The 15,341-nt window shown below is 53.4% G+C and overlaps 1 protein-coding gene across 2 annotated transcripts in view; it reads left to right on the top strand.

Moving 5' to 3' along the window:
* Positions 1–13,041: 13,041 nt before the first annotated feature.
* EPB41 (erythrocyte membrane protein band 4.1) overlaps positions 13,042–15,341 on the top strand; it is a 202,643-nt gene continuing 200,343 nt past the window's right edge. The window contains exon 1 of one of the 2 annotated variants that reach the window (XM_058718341.1): positions 13,042–13,276. The gene's annotated coding sequence lies outside the window, so the exon portion shown is untranslated. The remainder of the gene's footprint in view (positions 13,277–15,341) is intronic. The other variant, XM_058718334.1, reaches the window with a different exon arrangement.

Genomic DNA, 15,341 nt, shown 5'->3' with positions numbered 1-15,341 from the left:
TGTCCTGGGGTCAGCAGAGGCTGCGTCCAGGCCAGGTGCCTCTAGGGTAAAGCAAACATACTGAAATCGACATCACGCCAGGGGCTGTGCACACTGGGCACTGGGACTTGGAAATAAGTCAGATACAGCCCTGCCCTCAGAAAGTTCAAGCCCATGCTGGGAGACAAGGCATGAACAGATCATTGCATCTCATTGTGATGCATGCAGTGACCGCAAGCCCCAGGGAGAGTGTTGGAGGGAAGTGCCTTTCCTAGCTTTATACTAAAACACATTCGTAACAATTCTAGAAGAGAAAAGAGTCAGTCAAAGGATCTTAAAGGAAGAGTAGGAGTTGGCTACCAAGAAGAGGGAACAGCATGTGCAAAAGCATGGAAATGTTCCGGTGCTTGGTAAACCTGAGAAAAGCTGTGTGCATTTGAAGCATGGGGCTTAACCGAGCCCTTCCGAGTGCCAGGCTCTGAGCCAAGCACTTTATGAACATTATCCCATCCGATCCTCGTGAGAGCCCAGTTTACACAAGAGGCTCAGAGAGGTCAATCCACTCACCCCTCCGTCACAGACCCTGTTAGCGGTGGCAGAACTCAGGTCAGTAGGACTCCAGGGTCCAAGGTTCTGGTGAAGCCCAGACATCATTGAAATGGAAGAGCCTTAATTGCTGGAACCCTGGGATGAGGATTTTCGAAGACTTCAAACCAAATGGAAAAATCTGAAGGAAAAGGGCAATTTTCCATGAACTTTTGTTCCTCCTGAAGCTCTCCAAATCTTCACATTTCAAAATGTACCGTGCATGATGCATTTTAAAGCTCCAAACTGACAGTGTAATTCTAGATCATCACAGGGCTCTCAAAAGTGAAGTAGGTCTGATTTCCCCCAAGGTTTCCATTCCTCTCTCTTCAGGAGATAGAAGCAAGTTTTTGCTTCTGGTTTCAAAATGCCCTACAATTTCGTATCTTTTCTTGTAATAGAAGTAGTGGTGAAAGCTGGAGTCAGATTTTGGCTTTCCCTCTCTGTGCCTCAGTTTCCTGCTCTGCAGAATGGACTTCCTTTACAAGGTTGTTGTGAGGATTTAATGAGTTAATGTATAGATGGGGTCCAGAGCACAGGTAAGCTCTTAGCACATGGTAAGTAGCTCTTATTACCTAGAAGTGGAGCTGCAGCACAAGGTCAGAGCTGGAGACCTAGAGGGAAAAGTTGATGAGCTTTCAGGGACAGCAATGAAGAGAAAAGAGATGGGGGACCCACCCTGGGGATCCCCCTGCTTTCTAGGCTCAGGAACCACAGTGGAGAGTGAGAAGCTGCCTGAGAAGCAGGAGGAGGATGGGGAGAATGTGTTGCCATGGAAACTGGAGGAGGAGGGCGTTCCCGGGGGGGAGGGAATGATGGATAATGTCAGGTGTCATAGAAGAGAGATTGGAGGTGGGGAGGGCAGGAGGGTGATGGGAATAAACCAGAGCCTCAGGTTGAGTTTCCTACGTGGCTTGGGAAGGCCTAAATCTGGATTCAAAGCTCTGAAGCTAACTGGCTGTGTGACCTAGGCAAGGGATTTGCCCTCTCTGAGTTTATGTTTTCTCTTAGCTCTAAGACGAGGGAATGGATGAGTCTCTAGTATGATGTTCAGTCTCTAACAAGAGTCCTGGTTTTTGCTGGATTCTTAGCCGCTTGCCAGCAGTATGATCTTAGGCAGGTAACTTCACTTCCACGAGCCCCATCTGAAGACTAGGGATGTGGTGAGGGAGGTGCCTGCCAAAGTGCCTGGCACATAGTAGGCCCCCAATACAGAATTATTCTGTGACAATAGTGGGGAGCCAGAGGCAGCTGTCTAAGGAGGTTTGCTTAGCTTGGAATTTGAAATGCTCCTCAAGGTAGAGGAAGCCCCCAGGGCCCCGAGAGGACTTGGAGGAACACAGTCCAGACTGAGCCCCCACCAGGCCTCTGCCCAAAGGCCAGCCTCTCTGTTTTCAGCAGTGGATCCTTAGCCTGGCCTCTGGCCACCTTCTCTGCCTGGACCTACTGCAGATCCAGGCTGGGAACCAGCTCAGAGGCTCCAAACCCCTAGGGAGTGACCCCACTCCCACCCCCACCTCCAGAACATGGTCCCAGCACTCACACACAACACTACGCACAACTTTCTCTTGTCATTTATTTATTCATTATTATTTTTTCATTCCTGGGCACTGAGCACATAGTGCTGGCAGCTCCGGGGAGTGAGGGGAGAGAGGGCCTGGGCCCGACCCCAACTCCGAGCTTACAGATGTTGGGGGACCGGAGGAGACTGGGGACTAGCACAGCCTGCTGTGGGGTTCGGGCGGCAGGCAGCTTGGCAGTTGAAAATGGGGCCCAGAGGGGCTGGTGAGAGCCTTCGTTTATCCTGACGTGGTAGAGCGCTGGGCTGGGTGCTGCGCGGGTTCTGGCCCCATCAGCAGTGCCGGCCATGAGCCCCCCACCTGGTGCAGAGTGCTCTCTCACCGACCTCAGTGAGAGGCCAGTATAGCAAGAATAGTGTGTGATACACAGCCCCCGTCTCTGCTCCAAGCACTTTACGTGGGTAATTTATTTCATCTTCACAGCATGACTATGAGGAAGGCACTATTACAATGATTACCCCTACATTACAGATGAGGAAACTGAGGCTCAGTGAGGGGAGTGGCCTGCCCAAGGCCACATGGCTTGCCCATGGCTGCGCCAGCTAGGATCCCATCTTAGATGGGTCAAGTTCACTTCCTCTGCTTTTCCCTGCCTTCCTCCCACGAGGAAACTGATTACGCAGAGGGCACTGGACGGGTGTCCAGCTCATAGTCACAGACTGAGCCTTCCCGGTGCTGGGTTCTGTGTCTCATCACCTGGGCAGGTGATGAGGTAGTCATAGTTTCCCAGTTTCCCAAGAAACTGCCTTGACCTTGGCAGGTCCCTCTGTCCATGCATTCCCTCTCTGCCTTGGAAGGCTTGCTCGTTCTATGATTTTTCAGCTGCCTGCTATGACTTTGCTGTATGACCTTGGGCGAGCCACTTCACCCTTGGAGCCCCTTTCCTCAGTCGTGGATGACAACACAAGAAGTTGTGAAGATTTACAAAAAGGCCTGTCTGTTTCAGTCACACGAATGTTGCCTGTAACCGGCACATAGTATTCTCCTGAGTGGATGAATGAAGCATCTGATGCAGAGTAAATGCTCAAACAGTGGAGCTTTAAATGTGATCTAACATTTTAGGTTATACCTGCTCTGACCCACATTTCTTAATGCTGTAGGTGGGTCAGGAGCAAAGGACTTTCTCTTTTAACCGTCTCCTCGAGTTTTAGGAGATGGGACAGCATGCATTGGAGAGACAGTTTTCAAGAGGACGTCTTCTCCCCAAGTGCTTTATACATAGCTGTCCCCTTTTGTCTTCACCAAGACTGCCCTCTCTGGCACCTAAGAGGGAGGCACAGTCTGGGAGGAATGAAAGATCCCTAGGTGGCACCGGCCTGGGCCTTCTGGCCAGAACATTTGAGTCATGGGGATGGAGCCCCTTGGCAGGTATCCATGCAGGTGACATCCACCTGATGGGGCTCATCTTCCAGGATCTCCTCTTGGAATAAGTCCCAAGCCAGGAGACAGGGAACGTGGGTTTGACTCTGTCCACTTCCTGCTATGTATATTTGGGCAGGCCTCTGTCCCTCTGTGGGCCTCATACAATGGAGGGACAGAGGTAGGACTTGATGGGTTCTGAGGGCTCTGACATGCTGGGAGAGAACAGAGACCTTTCCCTTCTGTTCCTTGATGCCAGAAACAGACATCTGCTGGCAAAAACCACTGGGCGTTTGTCCAAGGCAGAGGAAAGGATGCCTGGGGGTCTGGTGTTTGTAGTTGGAGCTGCCCTGCTTTGGGGATGAGGGAGGCAGGCATGTCAAAATGAAGCTTGACTCATACACCTGGCTTTTTGCCTATCCCAGGTCCTATCATGGTACCAAGGACCAACCTTCTGTTTTCCCAATAAAGAAAAGCACTATTCTTGGTGTCCACATCTCTGGCTGTTTCTTTGCTGACCTTCTGTGGTCCCCTCATGGGGGGGGGGGCGGCTAGCCTGGGGAGGTGGTGTGTGTGTGTGTGTGTGTGTGTGTGACACAGACCTGGTTGCTCACAATGAGTGAATAGTCCTATGCTCAGGACTATCTCAGAGGGAGCTGCAATACTGTCCCTAAGAACCCCATCTGGGGGCCTGGCTGGCTGTTGGTAGAGCATGCAACTCTTGTTCTCAGGCTGTAAGTTCAAGCCTCGCGTTGGGCATAGAGGTTGCTTAAAAATAAAATCTAAAAAACAAAACAAAACAAAACCATCTGATGGGAGAGAGACATACACAAGGTAGCTGTAGCTACTTCCTAGAGCATGCCCCAAACCAAAGCAGGCTTCCAGGAGCCCCCTCTCCCCCAACCTCCTCCAGATTGGCTCCTCCTTCTTCTCTGTGGCCCACCCCCTAATCTAAGTCCCTTGTCCTCCAGAGTCCTGCCCACCTCACGTGCCTCTTGGGGTTCCCACTGGCTCCCCCTCCTTTTCTCTCCACCCTACTCCCACCTCCGTTCCATTCTCTTGTCCTGTTGGCCCTCCTTTTGGCCATAGAAGCCCCAAACCTCCTCTGGGTGCATTCAGGGCAGCCCTGGGCATGGGGCTTGATGTCCCAGGAGACCTCTACCTCCTCAATGTTCCTCGCCTCAAATGGTTGCTGATGGTTAATAAGTAATTCTCTGGAAGGGAAATTCCTGCTCCAGGATCCGTCTCCCCACCAGGTGTGATCAGGTCCTCAAGAGGGCGCCAGAGCCCAGACTCCCCCCTTCCCCTGCTGAGGCAACCTCCCTTCAGAGACCCATAGCCTCAGCCGGGGCTGCCCACCCTGGGGCCTGCTGTGTCAAGGTGATGAGCACCAATGCAGGTGGGCGGCCTTGACCCAGACTGGGATCTCACCCCCGCACAGCTGCAGGCCGTTTGGGCAGGGGCACGGGCAGGGCTTCGGACTGCCCAGCATGGGGAAGGGGTTCACAGAGAGGGACTCAGGTGAGGAAGATTTCACAGAGGTCTGGCACCTCTGCCCAGAGCTAACTCCCACTGAGGCCAGGAAGAACTGCTCTGAAGGGTGTGTGTGTGTGTGTGTGAGAAAGAGAGAGAGAGGGAGATTGCACAGCATGTGTGAGAGCACCTTAGTGTTTAAGTGCACGGTGAAGATTTTTTAAAAAACTGTTTATTTTTGAGAGAGACAGAGTGCAAGCAGGGGAGGGGCAGAGAGGGAGACACAGAATCCAAAGCAGGCTCCAGGCTCCGAGCTGTCAGCACAGAGCCCAATGAGGGGCTCAAACTCATGAACCTCTAGCTCATGACCTGAGCCGAAGTCAGACACTTAACCGACTGAGCCACCCAGGTGCCCCAGTACGTGGTGTTGAGGTTTTTATACACCTTTGTGTATGGCCTGAGGAGAAGCACATCTGCATGACCACTCTGAGCATCACTTTCTCTTTTGTAAAATAGCATAACTATTATAGCTAATATACCAGGACTCTCCAGAAGACCCAGTGACCCAACAGCTGTACGTGGTAAGCGGGGCACAGAATTATTGATGGGGGGGGGGGGGCACAGTCTGCCTTTAACCTTCAATAGCTCCCAGTTGCCTGAAAAACCCAGATGACCTCTCATGCCCCTTCCCAATGGGGGATTCTAGGAATCTAACTTCAGCCTTGCCTGCCTGCAACCTCAAACTCCCTCAGAGGGAGATGAGGACACACTTCGGGAAGAGAACGGCCGAGGCCCAGCCCAAGGGCAGGCAGTTCTGAGAAAGTGCAGCAGGCAGGGCAGACTACTGTCATGTGCCAGCTTCGTCACCCTTCCAGATCCGCTCCACTTCCCTCTGCTTCCAGGAAGCCTTCTCTGATTGCTCTGTACCCATCCTTTGCCCTGGTTAGATCCCCCACAGCTGCTATCAGGGCCCCCTCGTGCAAGCCGCTGGCCTGCATTGCCAGACATATGCGAACCCTGCCACCCCCTAAGGGGAAAGGAAAGACCCATGAAAAGGTACACAGGTGGGTTTTCTCCCCCCAGTGTTTATGGTTATTACAGGATGCTCGTTAGAAAAACTGAGAAACCTGATAAGAAAAAGAAGAGGTAAAACACATCACTCATGGTTCCGCATCCCATTAATTAACATATGAGTGTTCTTCCTTCCCCAGGGGAAACCCCAGCAGCTCCCAGGTGATCCCAGAGCCCTCTGCAAGGGGGTGTGCGGTGTGAGCCAAACAGCTCGTCTTCGAAGAAATTGTGGAAAGGAGGCAGGACAAGCTCATTTCACAGACGCTGCTGCCACCTACTGGCCATGTCTGGCATCAGCACCCTTATTTAGTTTACCCCTTTCTTTGCTTTCTTTCCTTTTCCTTTCTCTATTTTTTAATGTTTATTTATTTTTGAGGAAAAGAGACACAGAGCGTGAGCGAGGGGGAGGGGCAGAGAGAGAGAGACACACACACACGGAATCCGAAACAGGCTCCAGGCTCTGAGCTGTCAGCACAGAGCCGGACGTGGGGCTCAAACCCACGAACCACAAGATCATGAATGACCTGAGCTGAAGTCAGACGCTTAACGACTGAGCCACCCAGGCGCCCCAATGTAAGTTTTTTTTTAATGTTTTACTTATTTTTGAGCGAGAAAGTGTGAGAGTGGGGGAGGGGCAGGGGACAGAGGATTTGAAGCAGGCTCTGCACTGACAGCAGTGAGCCCGATGAGGGGCTTGAACTCACAAACTGTGAGATCATGACCTGAGCCGACGTCAGATGCTCAACCGACTGAGCCACCCAGGTGCCCCCTAATGCAGGGTATTTTTAACAAATGAGGAGATGGGGGTTCAGACAGGGCAAATGCCCAAAGTCACACAACAGCTCCCTCTGACAGTCAAGGTGTTGCTCTGAAGAGAAAGAAAAGGAAGATGCAGCAAAGCTGAAAATCTTTACTAAGCTGTGGAGACCCAGCTCAGATCCCACCCACAGGGGAGAAGTGCCCAGAGGTGGATGAGGCACTGGCGGGATAGTTTCTCCCCCCAGCAATGTTCCCCTGCCCTGAGTTATGGCTTCAAATTCATTCATTGAAGTGATATTTATGTACAGTGTAGCAGGCTCTGTGCTCAGACTGAGGATGAGCAGTGAACAAGCAGAGGAAGTCTAGTCTCTGCCCTCATTCCAGCACAGCAGCTCCCCTCTGTTTCCCTCTGTTTCCCACGTTGGGCTTCTGTAGCTAAATGAGCTAGACAATCACTTGGGTTAGTTGATCTCTAAGTTATTCTCAGGTCTAAAAGTTTTAAGACTCAGTCCATGCCTTACTTGGTCACCAGACTATGAGCTGGAGGAGGGCTGGCACTGGGTCTGAGTCCTCTCTCTGTCTCTCAACCCCAATCCTGTAGGCGTGGCTACAAGAGGAGGGTCTCAGGATGTGTCCATGCAGACTGCCCACATGTGGGTGACATTAGACTGATAGCCCTGCAGGGACTCAGCCAACAGCTCTGTACTGACCACAGACCTCCATGCCACACACGGTGCTGGCCCTACCAGAGGAGGCAAGGGCGGGCAGAGAAGGCTTCCCGGGGCTTATGCGGTTGGACCTCCATGCCTAGAAAGCAAAGGAGGGTTCAACCGGATGGAACAGAGGATCCCTGAGCAGTCCTGGCTGGAGAAATCTGACTGTTAGGATGTGGCCACACAGAAGGTGGGGTGAGAGTGGACTCACTTCCAGGTAAAAGCTCTGGAAAATCTAGGTGAAAGCCTGCCTGGAGGGGGTAGGAGGTGGGAGACATGAATCTGGATCCTGCTCTGGCTTCAGAATCCCCAAATCTCCCATGGGGGACCTCATGCTTGGCTCACTGTGAGGCTTATGTATCAGTCAAGACTTCATACTAGCATCGGCCCTAAAGGAACCCTGGTCTTGTGTTCACAAAGCCATATATTTCTGTAAAATTTGCAAAAGTAAAATATATTAATTTGAATTGGCTAAGGTCTTTCCACTCTGACTTCCCTTCTCTCCAATTTGTGTTCTATAGTCTTGAGTGCCTACAGGTATTTTGTATTCTTTTCTTTAAAAATGTTTATTTATTTATTTTGAGAGAGAGAGAGAGAAAGAGAGAGAAGGAGAGAGAGAGAGAGAGAGAGATCAAGGGCACGTGCATGAGGGGGAGGGGCAGAAGGAGAAGGAGAAAGAATTCCAAGCAGGCTCTATGCTCAGTCCTCAGACCCCAACCATGGGATGACAGCGAGATCATAACCTGAGCTGATATCATCAATCGAGAGTCAGAAGCTTAACCCTTAACCGGCTGAGCCACCCAGGTGCCCCAGGCATTTCTAGCTTTTTCTTTTTCCTTTTAAATAGGTTTTGTGCTCGACCTGGGGCTTGAATTCACAACACTGAGATCAAGAGTTGCTTGCTCTAATGGGGGCACCTGGGTGGCTCAATTGGTTAAGCATCCGACTTCGGCTCAGGTCATGATCTTGCGGTTCGTTGAGTTCGAGCCCCACGTCTGGCTCTGTGCTGGCAGCTCAGGACCTGGAGCCTGCTTCAGATTCTGTGACTTCCTCTCTCTCTGCCCCTCCCCCGCTCACACTCTGTCTCTCACAAAATAAATTAAAAACGTTATACAAAATTAAAAAAAAAAAGGAGCTGCTTGATCTACTGAGTCAGCCAGGCATCCCTTCATTCTTTTTTAATGGGGGCCCCCCAGATAAGCTTTAGGTCCCACAATCCTGGATCCACCGGGTCCCCAGTTTTCCCAGCTGCAAAGACAGAGCAAAGGCTGTGACAGATCTTCCCAGGGGTAAAGATGATCTCTTTGAGTCCTCTTGAAGGAACTGAGACCTGAGGAGCAAGGAAAAGAGGCATGCCTGGGGTCTCACAATCCAGGACGCAGTCCCACCTGCGTGCCCTCCCTTTCACTACCCTTGCTGACACCTTGCACCCAAAGCAGCCACCCTCTTAGAAGCCTGGTGAGCTCAGCTCTGCGCCTCTGCCCCAAGTGGCTCTGTGACCACGAGGTGGCAGCAGACACCATGTTTCCTTCTCCCCGGCAAGGGTTCCTCCGGTTTCCTGCCCCACAGAATCTCAGCCGTTCACAAACGCCTCCATCAGCTCTTTCCTGTCATCTCAGGAAACGGGGAGTCCTGGCCTCGCCACTTATTGGCTGTGTGATGGAGAACAGAACAGTTCGCCTCTCTCAGCCCCCTTTTACTCATCCGTATACCAGGGGTACCTCATGGGAACAGGTTAGCGAAGTACCTGGCAGATACATAATAGGCTAATCAATCATTACCAACCATTGCTGTTTCAACAGGGGCTTCTGAAGAGGCTGCCTTCCCTGGGAAGGAGTGCTTCCGGTGGGAATGACTCCCTCCCCACACTGGAGCAAACCCAGAGGAACTCCTTGGCAGCGGGGCCTTCCAGACCCCTTAAATGTTCATTCGTGGGCACCCTCTGTGCCCATGTCTGGATCGTTCCCTGGACCAGGGCATCTGACTTGTCTTTTTCTCCATCCTTCTTTTGGAGGGAGCTCTGCAGCCTTGTGTCCACCTCGATGTCATCCTGGGGATCTGCCCCAGGCTGCAAATGGATTGTTCTGGGGAGGGGGGGTCCTTGAACTGATGCCTGCCCATTCTCCCTCTCCTCTCTGCCCTCCCCAAAGGACTGCCACACCCCAGCCAGACAGGACCAAAGACCTCCTGGCTGTCCCCACATCTGCTTCCCTCCGGCCCCTCACCTGCTCCAGTCTAAACCTGGCATTCACTCTGTGCCAAATATACCAAACCAGTTTTTGTTCCCAACATACAACTTCACTGTTCTACTTCCAGGCCTTTATGTAGGCTGGGACACCCTCTTCTATTTCCATATACTAAATTCATCCTTAAAAATCTAGCTAGTAGGTCACCTCCTCCAGGCAGCCTTCCCTAGCCCCTCCATTGGGACCCTTTCCCCTCTCTGGGCTCTGGGTATACAGTTTCCTTAAGGCCTTTCTCATAGGAGGCCATGAGTCACAACAGGACCGCCCATTATGTTTGGAGAACAACTGTTTATAAATGTATTTCCCTCCTAGCATCTTGGAGTGCGGGAAGGCAGGCAGGGTTAGCGCCATTACCTCATTTGACTGACAGGGAGACAGGCTAACAGAGAAATATGACTGGCCAGGTCTCAGGGCCTCCCTTAAATGGTGGAGTCAGGACTGAAACCAGCAACAGATCCCAGCCACACCCCCTGCCTCAGGCCTGAGCTTGCCTGCTCCACCGTTCCTTGTGGCTTGGTCTTGTGACTCTCTTCCCTTCCTAGACAGAGCAGGGTATTGGCCAGTTTTTAATAACGTGCTCAATAAAGTCTTTTTGAAGTAACAGATGCTTCTACATTGGCCCTGGCCCCTCTCCCTAGCCCCCAGCTTGTCCCCTGTTTTTTTTTTTTTTTTTTTTTTTTTTTAATTTTTTTATCACTCAGCTCAAGACCCAGTCACCCAATCCAAGTTGGTGGCAGTGCTCAGGCTCTGGCAGGATAAGGAGTTGGCTGGAGGCCCAGGAAACTCAGAGGAGGAGGGGGGACACAAACAGGTTCTTTCCCTTGCCTCACAAGCTTATCAGCGCCCCACAGGCTCCAGGCAAACTGGGTGCTCAGCTTAGGAGGAGATCTGCCCTCTGTTACCTTGACGGCCTCCATTGCTCTTAAACTGCACGACCTTGGGTTGTCATTTCCACTCTCTCAAGTCTCAGACCCTCTTTAGAACACTTTTGGCTGTAAGGACTCAGACAGATCAAATGAGAAAATGCATGTAAAATAACAGAGATCACTAAATGTGAGTTATCTCCTCTGGAGGTCTCCCCAAATTGCTCTCTACAGTCTGGGAAGGGAGGTGGAGGCTTTATAGGCAGAGGTACTGGGGCAGGAGGGCCTGAAGTCCAGGCAGTGACAGCACGCCAACCCTCCTCCCCCTCCCAGTGATCGACAAGCCCACGTTCACCCACACAAGTTCATAAATCATCTCAACAAAAAACGCACAGAGGCTGCCTAGGTAGAGAGACCCCCACCCGGCAGTGGCTCTCTAGGTCCCCAGGGCCTGGGAGCGGAGTAAGGGGGGCACACATGTTTATAAGACACAGGGAGGGAAACACAAACAGAGTCACACCCTTTATGCAAACTCACAACAGGGACACACCGTGACACAGATGCACCCCTCCACGCACACCTAAGTGCACAGAGAGCCACACACAAGATCAAGATCACAAACACAGCCCCACATGTACTCCCCACGCACAAACTCGTTAACACAGAGCCCTCCCCGGCCACCCCAACACACACATTCACCGCACACACACTTATCAGGCCGGGGCAGGCGCGGGCGCTGCTGAGTCACCCACGCACAGCTCGGCCCCAGAAGCCGGAGCCGCGAGCCCGCCCCAATCGGGGAGGAGCGGGGGGGCGGGGCCTGCGGCAGATCCTCGGAATAGCTCCTGCGGCCCTGCGGGGATCCTCCTCGCCCCGCCCCCTCGACTGAGGCGGAGCGTCAGAATGCGGGGAGGGAGAGAGGAAACCCCTTTTGCAGTGGCTGAACCTAGGGGTTCACAGCCTGCTCTCTCCTGGGTCGTCTGAATACATGTGGGATCAATTAAAAAACAATACTGGATGCATTATTGGGTATTTGCATATGTACTTTCACATTCTCTTTTTTAATTTTCGCAACAGCTCTATACAAAGTTTGGGCTATTATTTATCCCATTTTATCCCCGAGGGAAAGTGACTTGCAGTGGTGAATCGCTGAGCCCAGACTCAAATGCTTCCAAAGCCCGAGCTCTTAACCACTGGGCATTACTACTACCTAGTGGGCAGGTGAAAATGTGGGCAAGTGAAAGGTTTGTCAACACGCTTGGGAGCCTGCATGTGCATGTCACCTTTCCCCATGCAGTCTACAGGGCCAGGGACTGAAAAGGTCTCAAGTGTCCAGATTTCTGGTTAAAGTAACTAAAGCTTCTCTGGTGCTTTGGAGCCTACCCACCGATTTCAGAAAGCATCCCCTAGATCTAGGGGCTCAGTCAGATCCCCTGCTAGACTGTGAGCTTCTTGAAGGCAGGGACCAGGGCCCTGATGCCTAAAACAAGACCGGACTCGGAAGCTGCAGTGAATTTGGCCGGGGCAATACATTAATTTATGACCTTGATATAATATTAACGTCAGTAATCATAATAAATGCTAACACTTTTTGGATGCTTATGAGACTGGCAATACTTTACATGGATCATTTCATTTAATTCTCACAACAACCCTTGAGGAAAATACTTGTATTTTACAGAGGAGGAAACTGGCGTGGAGAGGGTTAGTAGCTTGCCCAAAGTAAGGGCAGCGCTGTGGATTGAGACAAGGCAGTTTGCTTCCAGCGCTCATCTAATACGAGGACTACTTAACTCCCAGGAAGCCACTTAGCCTCAGTGGGCCTCAGTTTTGCCCATTTGCCCAAAAATGAGGTAGCGAGGGGACAGGGGACGTGGACCAGTGACCACGTAAGCCCCTCCCAGTGCTGATGGGATGGACCATAAGGAGGGCGAAAGTCTCTGACAAGAGTGGAAAGATGAAAGGATGAAAGGAACAGGAAACCCCATATATATATATGGCACCTATTCTGTGCCAAACGTGTGCTTGGCACTTAACGTATACCGCCAATGCTCAGAAAAGTATTGTAAGATTTATAGTTGAGGAAACTCAGATTCAGAGAAGTGACTTGCTCAAGGTCACACAGGGCTAAATGGTGAGACAGGTGATCCAGGTGAGACTCTTCAGGGTCACTTCCCTAGGTTTCCTACCACCAACTCCCTTCCTACCACCCTTCCAGCCCTTAGGTTAGGAGCAGCATCACGTGACAAATTGCATCATACTTCTGCCGTATGACATCAGACACCACACCACCCAATCCAGGAGCTCCCTACTCAGTCCTCCCCTGAGCCTTCGGATCAACCCGGGGCCGCTCAAGAGCTCGGCGTCCGGGTCAGGCCGCACCTGCAGCCCGAGCCCTTTCCCGGTTGCGACGACGCTCCTACTTCTCGGCACCGTCCTCTCCGCCGCCCCGCCGATTGGCAGTTGCTTGAGCCAATCAGAAGGTCTCCCGGGTCGGGGGCGGGGCCTCACTCCAGAGTTGCCCTGTCAGTGCAGGTGGAGGCCCCCGGCGGGGCAAAGTGGCAGGAACCTCTTAAAGGGCGAGAGCGGCGGAGAGCGAGAACGCGGCCCGGCCTGGCCCGGCCAGGTCCCCGCCCCGTCCGGCCCAGGTGAGCCTGGACCGTCTGGGGACGATCCTGGGTCCCCGGGAGGGACGGGGTGACGGACAGATGAACCCACTCCCAAGGGCCCGAGACGCCCCGGTAGGGGCGAGACTAGGGTCTAAGGGTCAGGGGAGAGGGTCTCTAGGAGTCCTGGCTTACAAGGTCCGAACTGGGGGTCCACAGGGGTCTGGAAGTCTCCAAGTTCAGGGTGCGGGGAGGAGCGCGGGCGAGAGGAGAGGGGGGTCGGGGGGTGGACGCTTGCCGCTGGCGGTCCCAGGCAGTGGCGGCCTCTCTGGCGCGGGGGTCCCGGCTTAGGTCCGCGCGGGCGGGTGTCTGCAGACTGCTGAGGCCCCAGGTGCCCCCCCCAGCCCCGCCCTGTCCGGCCCGCATGCTCCTGCCGGGCCCGCCGCAACGCTGGCCGGAGCGGGAGGGCGGGCGGCGCGCAGCGGGAGGGGGCCCCCAGGGCCTGGAACCCCGCGCCCGGCCCCTTACGTAACTGACTTCGGGTTTCCGGACTGAGGGACCCGAGAGCTGGGGCGCCAGCTCTGCCTACCAGGGTGGCCCTCCCGTCACCGCCCCGGCCCACACGCTCCCTTCCAGGCTTGGTCTCGGGGACTTTCCTCTGTCTCTGGTCTCCCCAGTCTCTCTATCGCTCTCAGATTCCTGCTTGCTCTCATTCCCCGATTCATTGTGTCCCTCATCTCTCCTCTGTGTTCCTGTCCCTGTTCTCAGTCTTTCCCCGGGAGTTTTCTCGTCCTAACCTCTACTTTCCGGCAGACCCCACTTCTTTGGGGGTAAAACAAGAGTTCTCCCCTCTGGCAAATTGGAGGCGGGGACTTGTCCAGACCGACCTCAGCCCTAGCTTGCCCCAGAAGGGGAGAAGGGTAGGACTATTCCGGTAGGGTTGGGGGGGGGGGGTTATTTCAAGGCCCACAGTGTCCCCTGACGTGGGAGTGGCTGAATGTGACCCCTCAAGTTCCCGGACTAGGGCTGAAGGCAGCCCTTTCTCTGCTTCTAGAGCCTTTTTCTCCAGAAGGAGAAGGTTTGGGGAATGTCTGGCCGGGTTTGGTGCTGAGGGCAGCTGGGAGTCCCTGTGAGAACCGGCTGGTGTCAGGTCTGGGTCACACCTTCAGCTACTGAAGGGGAGAGGGAGGGACCAGAGCACTGGCACAGAGCCCCTGAGGTTTTAGCAAGCTCCCTACCTTCACCCCAGTTACAGGCTTGGGCAGGAGGCTAGGGGTGGGGAGGGGATCAACAGGAGGAGGTCAGAGGACTTTTGCAGGGGGGTAGGGAGAGGGTGGAGTTTGGGGTGACAGACTCTCAGGTCTGAGGAGCATGTACTGGGTTCACCCCCTGCCTTCAAGGCCTTTCTGAGTGCCAGTGAGGCAGACACCTCAGAAATAACTCCTGTACCCTGCTGCTGTTGTGTAAACAAGGTGCTAGAGCAGCCAGGAGGTGGGAAATGATTAATTCTGACTAGCACTGTGGAGGGAGAGACTTTGCGGAGAGAGGTGGAAGGTTTGGGAAGACGGGGATCCAGAAGCTTTAGGGAGCAGAGAGGTGGAAGGAAAGGTGACATCTGGTGCCCTGTAGGCTTTGCATGCAGCAGAACTGCGTTTAAATCTTGGCCCTGCCACGTTGCTGTGTGACTTTGCATGAATCACTTCACTTCTCTGAGTCCCAGGTTCTTCCTTCTCCAATAATCCAGACCTTACAGGCATTAGCAGCAGAATCAACTGAGGTAATAAGTGTGCAGTGACCAGAACGATAGCTGGTCTGGGAGTCGGCCAGTGGGGTGTTTTAAGAGTGGAGTGGGGAGGTCCTGAGGTTTCCTCTGTGTATTAGGAGGCAGGGCCTGCCCAGGCCCAGCAATGTGCGGTGCAGGTGGAGCACCTGCTTGTGGGGTGAAGAGGCACCACACCCATCTGTCTCTTGATCAGCCCATCCTTGCACTGCCGAGACTAGGCTGGCCTCCCTCTTGTAGGTTGCAGTGCCAAGAGAAGCTCCCAGGGCTCCCAGGCTGCCCCACCTGCTAGGCCAGTGGGGGTGGGGCCCCTGGCAGGCCAGGGCC

The sequence above is a fragment of the Neofelis nebulosa genome, chromosome 2 (assembly GCF_028018385.1).
Source record: "Neofelis nebulosa isolate mNeoNeb1 chromosome 2, mNeoNeb1.pri, whole genome shotgun sequence".
Classification (NCBI taxonomy): domain Eukaryota; kingdom Metazoa; phylum Chordata; class Mammalia; order Carnivora; family Felidae; genus Neofelis; species Neofelis nebulosa.
Note: the sequence above shows the minus strand (reverse complement) of the source record. Positions and strands in the feature narration are given on the sequence as shown.